Raw genomic sequence first — 14,704 nt, 5'->3', positions numbered from 1 at the left:
TGAGGGACTGTACAGATTCTGAGGCTATTCAGTCGATAATGGCCCGAGATATATAAACAGTACATAAAGCTCACGTTAGACTGTTTGTCCCGCCTTTTTCTTTATTTATAGTTTAACGCTCACTCTGCTTTATCTTTCATGCGTGTGTCTACAGCCTAGCAGACTCGGAGATGACCTGATGACGATCAACAGTAGCTTAATAGGAGGTTGTTCGAGAAGCCAGACATAATTAATCAAAGATCTTGCGAGACCACGGGAACCAGAATCAGCAATCGCCAGAAGAAAAATAGTCGGTAGCGTGTGTATGTGTGAGACATTATATCAATAAAACTGTACTTTATTAATTCAATAATGAATAAATAAAATTACATATTTCAATTACATTTTATCTCCTATTCTTTCGTATATGTTGGTATAACAACACACCATAATACATATATATATAGTTATATATATATAAAAAATGACATGTTTCGAACGAGCGAAACAGTCGCCATCTGATAACGCAAGCAGTGTGCAGTGCAGTGCGGTTCGGCAAGGATCTCGGCAGATTTGTCATTCGCTCGGCAGATTCTGTATTCTGTCGAAAACGACCCGATGAGTCGCCACGACCTCTGATGGTCACTTGCCATCACGGAAGAAACGCCGTCGCTCACGTCCTGCTCGGTGACCCGTGGCCACGGGGAAACAGACGTGCCATGAGTCGCCACTCGAGCGCGAGCTTGGCCGCTTGCTGGTGTTTTGGTTCAGCACGGGGGTGGACGTGTCAGCAGCACTGGCCTATGCGTGATGTCAGAACGAAACTAGAAATGTGTAGCAACGTGATCGATGATGCCAGAAGAGAGTGTGTGCGAGTATGGCTAAGATTTAATTCCTCGCTATTTTCAATCTCCGTGTTAACTGAGATGGGAGCATTAAACTTAATATTATGGATCTGTTTGGCACAGCTCCAGATTCGAGGTCTACGTTAAATCTACAATTTATATAATAAAATAAAATAATTTAAATATTTATTTTTTTAATTTCTTAACCAAATAATTTAACCAAAATACTCTCAATCCATCCCCAGTTTCAAATACTGAATTTTTTAAAACTAAATATGACCGGCTCCAAAATAAATACAAGATCTAGATCCCTATCAAATACCGTGAACAAGTGTCGTTGTTTATTGCTTGACGAGGCAATTTAGAGAAGCGTCGTCGTCGAACGAGCACATCTTGCCTCAGCAATTTAGGCTTTCGAGGGAATCGATTAACGCGGAAAACTAATAATCTTTCCACTCAAGTTTGTGTCGGGATCGACTGCTTTGAGCTGTCACTTGGCCGTGCAGCCGCGTCTTGTCACACCGGCCCAACAAAGCAGCACCGCAGCAGTGTCGCCGTCCCAAACATGCGGTTAACAGCATGGGACAACTCCGGTGACACTCGCCATCGATCCAATATCGCCGGTGACGAGACTCATCGGAGCCTCTGTCGAGACACAGGGAAAAATATCAGGAAGAGCGAATGCAGAGACCGTGCAAAGATATTTTTTGCTGCTTCGTTTAAACTGGCCTAAGGTCATTTTCTGGCTGTGGTACTTCAGTACGCTGCACCGTGAAATCCAGATTGTTGGTAAATCTTTACTAATTTCAGTGATATTTTGCTGTTATATACGATCGTGTAAAGATAGCTCTAACTGACTGCAACTCCAAAATATATATATATATATATATAAAGAGCTTTTTAAAAGTCACTGTAATGCCAAACGGCACTTCAATGAGCTAGTATTTAAGATTTTGACGCTGAGCTAGAGAACTCTGTGAGTGCTGGCTGCCATGCTACCATTTGTATATATTGACTGAATTCTCGTGTTTTGTACGAGGAAAAAAGGAAAAGAGAAAGGGGCGCCTCCTTTGCTTGCGAGGGAGGACAGAATCGAGTAGTGAGCTACACTGTTCCTTTCTTTCCTTTCATCCATTCACCTTCACCTTTTCTCTTTTTCTTACCACCTTCCCCTTTTTTCTGTTATTTTTACAAAATAGCCAGTGCCTGAAGATGATCGATAAAAATCATCGGTTCAAATTATTGATCTGGATGCAATGCACCGGTCCGTTTGTTCAATTAGTCCCACATTAGTTAAAGAAGGGCGGCGGTACCAAATGACATGCTACTCCTATCTTTTAGGAGCAGAGGAGAGACCAAACACTACTGGTATTGAAGCAGTCATATGGATCAACGGCAGCAGAGCTGCTCTCTTGCGTCGAATTTTTATATATTTTAAATCAAAAAGTTACAAATATATGTTTATTTTGAAATATTGTAAATCTAGATTCCTGTTGTTAGTTGGAAGAGTGACAGGAATGGACAGTTGATGGGGCCTGTCAGTATGGAGGACATGCAGTGTCTACATCGACATGTCGCCTATTGGAAGAACATAAGAGTTCAGTTTTGCAACATTTTGAAACGGACACATGTATTTATAATTTTTAATTTAAAAAATATAAACAAAAAATCTCCTCTGCCCAAGGCCCATATATGGCCCTTTCGAATGAAGCTTGCGCGCAAAAGTTACCGTGGTAGCTAGAGGTTCGGGGTCACTCTAATTAAACTAGGTTTATTTCCCAGCTTAATTAGCTAGGCTCTGCTCTGTCTTTTCCTCGAGACGCACGCACGCGGCACGCCTTCATCATCAAAAGCCCTTATTTTTTTATTAAGAAGGCATTCGCAATTCTCCTACATCAGCAATACTTATATCCATAAGATGATTATATATCCCCTTCAGACGGAGAACAATAATTGCTACAGCATTATTACAGAGAGCCGTTTCTAAAACAATATTACACTTTAATCACAGAAAAATAGAATATATTTTCCAGGTATTCCTTTAGAAAATTATGGTCACTTCCTAGCTTGATGCACATAAAAGATGCTACTCCTTAGAAATATCTTGACTCGACAATGGTTTCATATCAGTATATAAAATAGTATTATTCATAATATATCTTGATGTCATGCATCTTGACCATGATTTCCACGACCCTACTTATCCAGACTAGTACTCCTGATACATAAACAAGTAATCCAACAGCTATATATACTATACTTAGCCAACTAATCCTAACATTAAACCCCAAACAGAAAGAAGAAAAGATTTATTAAAAGAAGAAGAAGAGAAAATTGGAACTGAACATTAATATGCACCGCTTCGCTCTCGTGCCTTTCAACTGCCAACAACAACCTTGGCGCCACTCCCGTGACGCCACCATGCACTCACCGGCCGGCGCCGCCCTTTGGGCCTTCACGTACGGTCTACACCAGCCTAGCTCGATCACCAACGCCGGACACCCTACGTACTTACACCAGCCTCACCGGTGCCGCGGCGGCGGCAACAGCCTCGACGCCCTTGCAGCTCAGCGACCTTATCAGCCTCCACGGCGCCCACCCCGCGCCGGAGGGCTCGTTCCCGGCGCCGGCCGCCAGCGCCTGCCGCGCCTTCAGACGCCTCCTGATCTCGCCCATGTCCATGGCCGCCGGCACGCGCACGGTCCCGAACGCCATGTCGTGCCACCGCACCTTCCTTGCTGGCGCCGGCGCCGCCGCAGCAACGCCGCTGCTTGGCGATCCATGGCGCGCGCGCTGGGGCGGCAGTTGGGTGACCGTTGCCGTGGCGACCAGGACAGTGCCACGGCACGCGGTTCTTAGACACTCGGTGCGCGCGCCTCGCCGGCGCCGGGGCTTGGGGAGAAGGGGCGTGAACTCGAAGTCGTCATCCTCGTAGTAGTCGTCGTCCTCGGGGGAGCGCGGGTAGTGGTGCTCGTAGGCGGCGGTGGAGAGAACGGCGACGGTCGACGGGGAGAGGGTGGGGCCCATTTCCCTCTCTAGAAAGAGAGAGAGAGGGTGAGGGAGAGATGGGGAGTGTACGTGTTTGCTTGAGGTGTGTAGGATTGTATGCCGTTTTGCGTCGTGTGAAGGGTGTTTTATGGTGGCGAACAAGAGCGAGAGGGAGAGAGAAAGCTTTAGAGAGAAAGATGTCGTGATGTGTGTGTGTGAGAGAGAAAACTTTAGAGAGAGAGAGAGCTTTGGAGAGAGAGAGAAAGCTTTAGAGAAAGAGAGATGCCGTGGTGGTTGTTGGTCGATCTGAGCTTGTCGTTGAATAAAATCATGGAATTCATTATTGCTCTCGTTGCAGGTAAGGCACCCCGGTGATCGGTCTTGGTGACGTTGATATGGAAGCATCGGAAGGGTGCATAGTTTGACCATGCAGCCAAGGCACATATATATACATGGAGACTTGACTTCAGCCATGCAATATATTTAACATTTTAACCATTAAACATAAGTTACATATATAGATTTGTACACACAGTGACAGAATAGACGTTGGCCTACTATCCACGTGTAGCGGGATATGAAGGTGACATTTTTATAGAACATTACTCCATATAGTCGCAATTTCTAGAAAATACGTATTAAGCGCATTAAGTATATATTAATCTGGATTATCAGGTCAGGAAAGTAGGACAAGCTGTTCCAGAAGGCAGCTATTCCTACTTGGTCCAAAAGGCGTAGTCATATGACTCATCGCATGGCGAAGCTATATGTAGTTTAGATGATGAACTGGAACTAGGGTGAATAAATTTTTTACTAATAATCTACTCATATTGATTATATAAATTATGTATATTGTTAGATATAGAGTGAAGTGACATCAGAGTCATTTCAGCTCAAGCTTCACCCCTAGTTCACCGTAAGCAGAGATTGTTGTACCGGGTCAAGGACCAGAAGAGGGTACCTCATAAGTTTACTCATCAAGCTACACAACTAGTGTATATTTTTTATATTTTATATTTTTAATTAATATTTTAATGATAAATCCTTGTCACTAAAATTTTCAAATCTGAACCATTTAGGCATTCCACGGCCCGTAGCGTGGACAAAAGGTCCATTTAAGAAAATAGTATCAAGAGTTTATTTTAAAATATACTAATAGAAGGTTTAAAAATAAAAATCCCAGCGCATACCGCTATGTGGATTATTGGCTAATACCCTGGAATTAATTATAACACAGCTACTCTAGTACACCAATCCCTATTCTGAGTAATGAGTCCCTTGGTTCTCTCGCAAGAAAATAATTCATGCGTTCTAAAATATAAGACACAGTATGGCTGGGTAAGATCTCCGAAACTAAACTTCGACAATTAATTTCTCTTATTAGTATTACATTGTCTATAGCACCCAAATCATAGTCATTAGAAAAATACTTATTTATGTATATAAAGTCCGAATCTTGAAATGCATGTGTGTCTGATAAAAAGAAACAGTGAGTGGGCCGGGGGAGGGGGACATATCTGGTTATATTGCCCCAAATTTTATTCGATTTCCTGAATATCTTGACTAATACACTTAGTTGAGCTTATTATTTGATTAGACCAATAACTTTCATTTAACAATCGGAGAACAAGATTAATTATGAACCCATTTTTTAAGAAAAAGAATATTATCTGTCCGTACAGAAATGAAAATGGTGATTAGTGACGTGCACAAACTTGGTAGTAAAGTTTTACTCCCACCATGAGTTACTTTCGATGTCAATTTCTTGATCAATAGTTATATATCAAGGGATTACTGGGCTTAATAAACACACGTGTGCACTAAACAAGCCATTGTTTTAGTTCAACTATTTCTAGATGCTTTGACAAGTCGTGAGAGTGACCATGGTGGAAAAAGGTGCAAGCCAAGGGGACAGAAATGGCAGATAGAAGACATAACAGTTGTGTCAATTTTCTGTCATGACGGCTTTTGAAAGTCCTCTCCCAACTTTCATCTATACGTCCAATCATTTCAAATTTTCAAAGAATATATATATATATATATGCAGACTCGATCGAGAAAGATCTAGCAAGGAGCTAGGAGAGTGTATCTTCACTTCAATGAAGCATGTCAGATGAGTTTCTAGAAAATCAACAGTCAAAGACACATATTGCTTTGAATAGATAGCGACAATAATATGAATTTACAGCAGGAAAGGGATTGGATATATCAGCTAGACTAACGTCCTATTATACAGTGAAAGTAAATTACAGAAAGCAAAAGCAGAAAACAGAAGTGTTGAGTGGAGTATGCAACTCTTTCGTCAGTTTCTAGAAGTGGTTGGCATATAGGACCTCGAGCCACAGGTCAGTGAGACGCCGGATATATATATATATACGATTGGTGTAGGATAGGTTGCGACATTGCCACATATTTTTCTCAAATTTCAAACAGTTGAAATGAGTAGCAATCAAGGAAGCAAAATAGCTTTTTAGTGGCATTTAATTTTAAAGATCCGACATCTTTGAATAATGACAAATAAGAAAAATTCTCCATATTAAAACTTTCCAGCGATCACCTTTCAGTCTCTCTTTTGTTTCTCAACTTTTGCATGCATGCATGCATGCGTGAGAACTGTCATGAGTGGCGATTAGAATAATAACAACGTGAACGTTAGTCAAATCCATAATCCACTTCCGTACATTTTTTAGAAAATGGAAATCATTCTGGCTTTTTCATCTGGGATGCATACAGCCTATATCATTATTACCAAGTTTTGGCTAGTAGCCCGCAACAAATCGAAAGCAAAGCATGGTAAATTACGTCATGCATGTATTCTATAGCTACAACGTCACCCATGCTTTGCAAAGATATCCATTGTCACCACCTCCAGAGTGTGGCACACCTTCAAAACATCTTCCCTTTGATCCTCCTTTTGTAGTAATCTTCAGAACCTTAGTCAGTAGATTCCCCCTGAATATAGCTTGCATGAATGACATATTTGTTTTTTTATTAAACACAATATCATTGCAACAAAACCAAATAGCTAAAAAATAGTGGCAACCCCGACCAAAATTCTTTTCTTTATCTTTGATCCCAACTCCTATAGCCAATTGCCCACAATATGAGATATGTTCCTTGGTCTTTTTATTCTCAAGGCTATTGTGACAATGTGCCAAATGGTATTAGCTATGGAACATTCCAAAAAGAGGTGTTGTATACTTTCATTGTGATTACAGAAGCAGCACTTTAGACTACCCTCCTACTTTCTTTTTGCCAAATTATCTTTGGTCAAAATAACCCCGCGGCCTATATACCATAGAAAAATCTTTATTTTTAAAGGGAGTTTCAGCTGCCATAACCACTTGTGGGAGTTCGTAATGGGTTGATGCATCATTTTCTTATATATGGATTGGACTGTATATAATCCACTTCCATTAAGAACCCACCTGAAGGTATCTTTCTCATTAGAGAGGTTTATGTGGACTAATTGTAAGGTTAACATTTGCCATTCAATTAGTTTATCACCCACAATTGGTCGCCAGAAAGATAAGTTAAGCGGTATGCTTCGCATTACTTCCGCGACTGTGGCCTCCTTATGCTGCACAACCTTATAAAGAGTTGGGAATTGCGTGCTTAATGGACTATTGCCCAGCCAGATATCATTCCAGAATCGAGTCTGGCATCCATCCTGTACCTGAAAAGAACCCCATTTTAGGAATTCTTTTTTAATCTTCATAAGGCCAGACCAAAAATGAGAATCATCTGGTTTGCCTTGTGCTTGTGTGAGTGCCTTGGAACCAAGATACTTGTTTCTGAGCAGTTTTTGCCAAACCCCGTACTCATTAAGGAGCTTGAACAGCCATTTGCTGAGAAGACAAATATTGTTGACCGAGAGATTAGTAATTCCCAAACCACCCAGGTCCTTTTGTTGGTAAAGTATATCCTAACGAGTTAATCGATATTTCTTTTAATTTGTGATTATCCCCTTGCCAAAAGAATCTAGATCGTAAATAATCCAGTCTCTTTAGGACACCATAAGGGATCTCGAAGAAGGACATCATAAACACTGGAAGGCTGCTCAAAACTGAATTAAGGAGGACTAATCTTTCCCCAGCTAACATCATCTTCCCTTTCCAACTGCTCAATTTATGCTCAAATCTTTCCTCCACCCCCTTCCAGTCGCTATTTCGAAGCTTTCTATGATGCATTGGAATGCCAAGATATTTAAATGGATGTGTACCAATATCACACCCAAATAACTGTGCATATTGTTCTTCACATTCCTTTACTTCTCCATAACAAAACAACTCACTTTTATGGAAGTTTATTTTTAACCCCGAAAGTTGTTCGAAAACACATAGAAGTAGTTTCATGTTCTTTGCCCGTTCCATATTATGGTCCATAAAAATGATAGTGTCATCTGCATATTGCAAAATTGATAGCCCATCATCTACCAAATGTGGAACCACACCTGTTATTTGGCCATCACTTTTGGCTCTTGATATTAATAATGTAAGCATATCTGCTACAATATTAAATAGGATAGGGGAAAGGGGATCTCCTTGTCTAAGTCTTTTATTTGTTTGGAAACAGGGGCCAATGTCATCATTTATCTTGATTCCAACATGACCCCTTGAAACAAAATCCTGGATCCATCCGCACCATTGTGTCGAGAAACCCTTCATTCGAAGAGATTGTTGTAAGAAGGACCATTTAATTTTATCATAGGCTTTTCAAAATTAATCTTCAAAATTATACCGTTTTGCTTCTTCCTGTGCAATTCATGGATTGTTTCATGTAAAATTATTACTCCCTCCATTATGTTGCGACCCGGCATAAAAGCGGTCTGTGTAGGCCTTATAATTTTCTCCGCAACAGTACTTATTCTGTTAGTGCTAACTTTGGTGAATATCTTAAAGCTAATATTTAACAGACAAATAGGGCGGTACTCTTGAATTTTCAGCGCTTCCTTTTTTTCAGGATAAGCGTGATAACGCCGAAATTAAGGCTGTATATAGCCAGTCGCCCTTGATGGAAATCAGTGAACAGATTCAGGAGTTCACCCTTGATCACCTCCCAGAGTACTTGATAAAATTCAGTCGGGAAGTCATCTGGGACAGGAGCTTTATTATGCTCCATCTGGAAGATTGCTTGTCGCACCTCGTCTTCAGCGAAGGGTGCAGTGACTATTGCATTTTCTTGTTCACTCACTTGGGGTATGTCATTTGTAATTGATTCATCCAAAGCAAAAGTATTAAACTCTGTCTTGCTGAATAAACCCTTGTAGTATTTGGTGATATGCTTTTGAGTTCAAGCTCCCTGATATGGGAGCCATTCTCATCCTCTAATTTGTATATCCGTTGTTTCTGGTGTTTACCACTAGCTACCAATTGGAAATATTTGGTATTATTGTCACCCTCAAGTAGCTCTTTCACTTTGGCACGCTGATAGGATTTGAGCTCTTCTTCTCGCAGCAGATGTGCGAGCCTCTCATTGAGGTAATGTTTGAGAGCCACCTCATTTGGTGATAAGGGTGTTGTTTCCACCTTCTTATCGAGCTCATCAATTTTATTGGCCAGCTGCTTCTTTTCTTTCTTCAAGATTCCAGCAGTGTGTTTGACCCAACCCCTCAAATATTTCCTGAGGGCTCTAATTTTATTTTGCCATATCTCAATGGCGTTGTTTCCCCGATGGTCCTTTTGCCAAATATTAGCAACCATCTCATAGAAGCCCTCTCTAATTAAATATCCCAATTCGAATTTGAACGGAGGTCGACCTCCGTAATGAGAGGAAGCTCCTGTATTGAGCAATAACGGAGTATGGTCTGATCTTGCTCTATCCATAGCCTCAACGGAGACCATCGGATATTTACCTTCCCACTCAGTACTCATCAGAAACCTATCAAGTTTTTCGAAAGTTGGAGGATCAAGATCATTAGCCCATGTATACTGGCGCCCTTTCATCTCGATCTCCCGTAAATCCAATATTTCAATTACAGCATTGAACAAACAGGGCTAGCATAGATCAAAGTTGTCATTATTTTTATCCTCCGGTCTGTGCATAATATTGAAATCCCCCCCCCCCCCCCAATCAAAATTGGGTGAGTTTCAGCACTACAAACATTAGCCATTTCTGTTAAGAATTCATATTTGAACTCATCTTGGGCTGGTCCATAGACTGCGTATAGAGCCCATGTGAAGCCATCCTCTTTATTTTTTAGAAGGAACTTAGAATAGAAATCTCCTTCAACGATAGAGCCAATATCAAATATAGATGTATTGACTCCGATGAGAATTCCACCAGATCGTCCTCGCGGAGGCATAGTATGCCACAAGAACTCAAGCTCACCGCATAGGTGTCGAAGCGTTGAATCATGGAAAACACTTCTTCCTGTCTCCATAATAGCAAGGAAATCTAGGTGGTGTTCTTTTACCGTATCCGAGATAAAATTATGTTTACTCAAGTCTCACAGACCTCTGTTATTCCAGAATAGTCCTTTCATTGGATAACTAATTTCGAAGGGGTGATTGGCTTTTTGCTAGGGCGTTCTATTTTGCCCTGCTTTTTTATAGAATTAGATTTTTTCTTCCTTGGCACAGTGTCTAGATCATAACATATTTGATCTAGACCCTCATCATTGAGGACCTCAGTTAAATCACGACATATGTGAGTGAGGTGCGCATCAAGGGCATCCATATCATCTTCATTCTCAATATTATCAGGGCAAAGAAGAGACTTAGCATTACCTTTTGAATTAAGTTTTTTAGCAGCAACTGTGATCTACTTCTATATTTTTAATAGAAATAACAGAGTTCATGATATTATTATTATTTCTACCCATAGAAACACCTAGCTTAGATATATTGGAGGTAATATTATCAAAAGGCATAGAGACAAAGGAATTGTTAGACATACCATCATCTAAGTTCTTCTTTGCTGCCAACATTTTTGCCTTCTACAGCATATCTTCGTCACCACGTGCTGCTGTTCTTTTGCTCCTTCTTGAGCCCGATCTGTCCCCCCCAGGAATGATAGTGATATTATCCACATCCGACATCGTCACACTCCGGGCATTTGTATTTTTCTTCAAAACAGAAATCCTTTCAATTCCCACCACAGTGTCCAGGCCAAGCAAAGCATCCACCATTGCTATATTAGACATATTAGCTCGAATACCATTTTGTTTGGAGAGCGCCTGTAACATGTGACACGGAAGGCCATGGAAATCGCTTGAGACATGTGTTTTGATTGGAAGATCAACAACATCAGTTAGCGTTGGCTGAGTACCTTCATGCAGCACCTCATTCCTCCCGCGGACAGCAATATCCAGTAGTAGCTCTGAGGGCCAGCGAGCAGTGACGGACACAAGCACCGGTGAGCAAGGTGCCGTCAGTTCCACTTCCCGCCGCCCACCTTCATCAGCAAGAAAACATCCAACTGCATTATTGATGTCACCGGCCTTCTGCAGCTCCACTGACGAACGCCATCCATCCACGCGTGATAGCGCAGCCGATCCCGCAACAGATCGCACATCATCCCCAACATCAATTACTCGGCGACGAGTGGTGCTGCCATCAGTGATATCACGCAGCACCGCGGCCGACCAACGAGCGTCCGCGAGGGGCGAAAGAACGACCAGCAGTCCCGCGCCAAGCCGTCCAGCCCCCTCACTAGGAGATGCAGCATCTGAGAGCCCCAGCAGCAAGATGACCGGAAGCACCTCCGGCTGTGAGCCCGTCAGTCCATCACCTACATCAACAGAAGGCCCCAAGGATAACTCCTTCATTTGAAGCATATTATTCTGCAGAACATGTTCATCAACAAACTCAAAGTTGCTCAACTCATTATATGCGACCTCTGTATCTACAGCTAGCCTTACGAACCGACACTGATAATTGTTACTGTCACAGCTAGCACCTTACGAACCGACACTGATAATTGTTACCTTACGAGACGACACTGATAACTATTACTGTCATAGCTAGCACCTTACGAACCGACACTGATAATTGTTACCTTACGAACCGACACTGATAATTGTTACTATCACAACTCATTATATGTGGTTCTAGTTACGAACTGATACTAATAATTGTTACTATCATAGCTCATCTTAAAAAATTCATAACTTTTTCACACTAAGTCGGATGAGGAAAAACTTTCTATGAAAATTATAGCTCTCGATGAGATCTATAACTTTGTAGTTGAAAACTTTTTAATTTGAGTCATTTAAATGCCCAAATAATTATAATAAAGATGCAGCAGTTGTCGATGACAGCTCACATTAAAAAAATTCATAACTTTTTCACACGAAGTCGGATGGGGAAAAACTTTATATGAAAATTGTATCTCTTGACGAGATCTACAACTTTATAGTTGATTATTTTTTTATTTGAGATCATTCAGATATCCAAATAGCTATTCAAATGTTCGGTCAGAAGATGTTAAAATGATTTATTTTGCTTCTATACTCACAAACAGACGATAGCTGAGATGGTTAGAGCGGTCGTGCATACGCACAGACTGTGAGGTCTTGAGTTCGAGTCTTTATTGTCGTATATGAGCGAATATCACGTGACTTTGCGAATATTAGGCGTAGTCGGGTGGGTAGCCTCTGGTCGCGAAAAAAAAAATTGAAACTTGTTTTAGCCCGAAAAATGTTGAATCGAGACCGACTATTAGTGCCAGTTGGTGGCTCCATACCCGGTACTGATAGTCAGTGACTATCAGTGCCGAGTAATCAGTATTGGTTCAAAATCTGTCACTGATGACGATAATTTTGAACCGGTACTGATGAGTTGTTTTGGTATAGTGACAGACATCTCGCTGTTGACACAAAACATCACATGCTACTGAAAGAAAATTCTATCTTAAAAAGACACGTAAGAACAAACCTAGAGTGTGAGTGATACTATAGACGTCACTTGCTTGCCGCTCCTATGGTTTCACCAACATTGTTGAAAATTTTACCTCGCTCAACCATTAAGCCATCCACATAACCAAACCTGAACGATTTGTCATCACTTCTGCACTTGGTCAAGGCTCACCGCCATGTGGACAACCACCAGTTTCTTAGGAGGGAATGTCGGTGGGACCAATGAGCCCTATTCATCGGCCAGGCTTCTTATGATCGATCCACTGCTTGAGATTGAGAGAGGATGCACTTATGATCCACTGCAGTTCTAGCTAAAGTACTCCATCCGATTATAAATACATATTATTTTAGATAAGATATGATCATTAATATATAATTTTGATCACTATTTTCTATTAGAATATATTTATTAAATATTCCCTATCCTGGCTCATCCGGCACTGTATCCATCCGGCAATAGCTCTGAACTCACGTATCAGATATAATTGTAATCGATTGTATAGTCTAACTATCCATAACAAACTCTATAATTGGTGTATAAATACACCCAGAATCATCAATGAGAATCACTGCAAATATTCTCTGAAATTACATTTCTCACATGGTATCAGCTTAATCCCGATCTTTGGCGCTCCCATCTCTCGCTGCCATGACCAATGACAACTCCTCTTCGCACATCTTAGTCGGTGATGGCTCTCGTCTTCCCATCACAAGCTCCGTCCACATTTTGGAGCACGCCAACATGCAACAGTGCAATCCTTGCGCCACTCCACTAGAGCCTCGCTCCAAGCTACCTGCTGACGCCGGCCAACCCATGAGTAATCCAACACTATACCACAGTTTGGTCGGCGCTCTTCAGTACCTGACATTCACCAGACCAGATATTCCACACTGTCCAACAGATATGCTTGGATATGAACGATCATTGTGAGTAACATTTTCAGTTGCTTAAGCGTATCATCCGGTATGTCAAAGGTACGCTGAATCACAGATTGCAACTTCACCGATCGCCTTCACATGAGCTCGTCATCTATTCTAACACGGATTTGGCTGGCTGCCCGACACACGCCACTCAACGTCTAGGTATTGTGTATTTCTCAACCACATCTCTTGGTCTTAGAAGAGGCAGCACACTGTGTCATGGTCCAACGTAGAGGCTAAATACCGTGGTGACACAAATGGCATCGTCGAGGCCTATTGGGTTCGCCAGCTCCTCCACAAGCTTCTCCAACCCCTGACGAAAGCCACGGTGCTCTGCTATGACAACATCAACTCTGTATACCTCTCCACCAATTCCATCATCAATGTACCAAGCACATCGAAATGGATCTTTATTTCATTTGTGAACGGGTCACACTTGTCAAGGTGCACATTCTGCATGTTCAACGCATCTACAATACGCTGATGTCTTTTCGAAGGGATCGCCGACTAAGGTCTTCACCAAATTTTGCTCTAGTCTCAACTTGAGATCCTCTCCCAGTTGACATTGTGGGGTGCTATTGGATATTCCCTATCCCGGCTCATCTGGCACTATATCCGTCCAGCAACAGCTCATGAACTCATGTATCAAATATGATTGTAGTCGGTTGTATAGGCTAACTATCCGCAACAAACTCTGTAATTGGTGTATAAATACACCTGAAATCATCAATGAGAATCATTGCATATATTCTCTTGAAATTACATTTCTCATAATATTTATAAATCCATTGAATTTATGATATTATGAAAGCCTTTTTGAAGACAAAACTATACATATGATTTTTAGATTTTTCAAACTAAATATTTTGAAACCTATTGTTAGTCAAAGTGTTAAAGTTTGATTGAACTTTTTAAAATGACATGTATTTATGATTAGAAGGAGTAGCATCTATTCATCGAACGGCCTAGATTCAACGCTTCCCACAATTATCTAGATAGAAAATTCGTAGTGAAAGTACGTAGGAACACATGGATAATGTGTACAACCCTAGCTAGACGAATACAGGAACATTGATCTCCCATGTCCACAGCAAGCAAAAGCAACGTGGAGAGA

Source organism: Phragmites australis, chromosome 18 (genome assembly GCF_958298935.1).
Source record: "Phragmites australis chromosome 18, lpPhrAust1.1, whole genome shotgun sequence".
NCBI lineage: Eukaryota > Viridiplantae > Streptophyta > Magnoliopsida > Poales > Poaceae > Phragmites > Phragmites australis.
Note: the sequence above shows the minus strand (reverse complement) of the source record.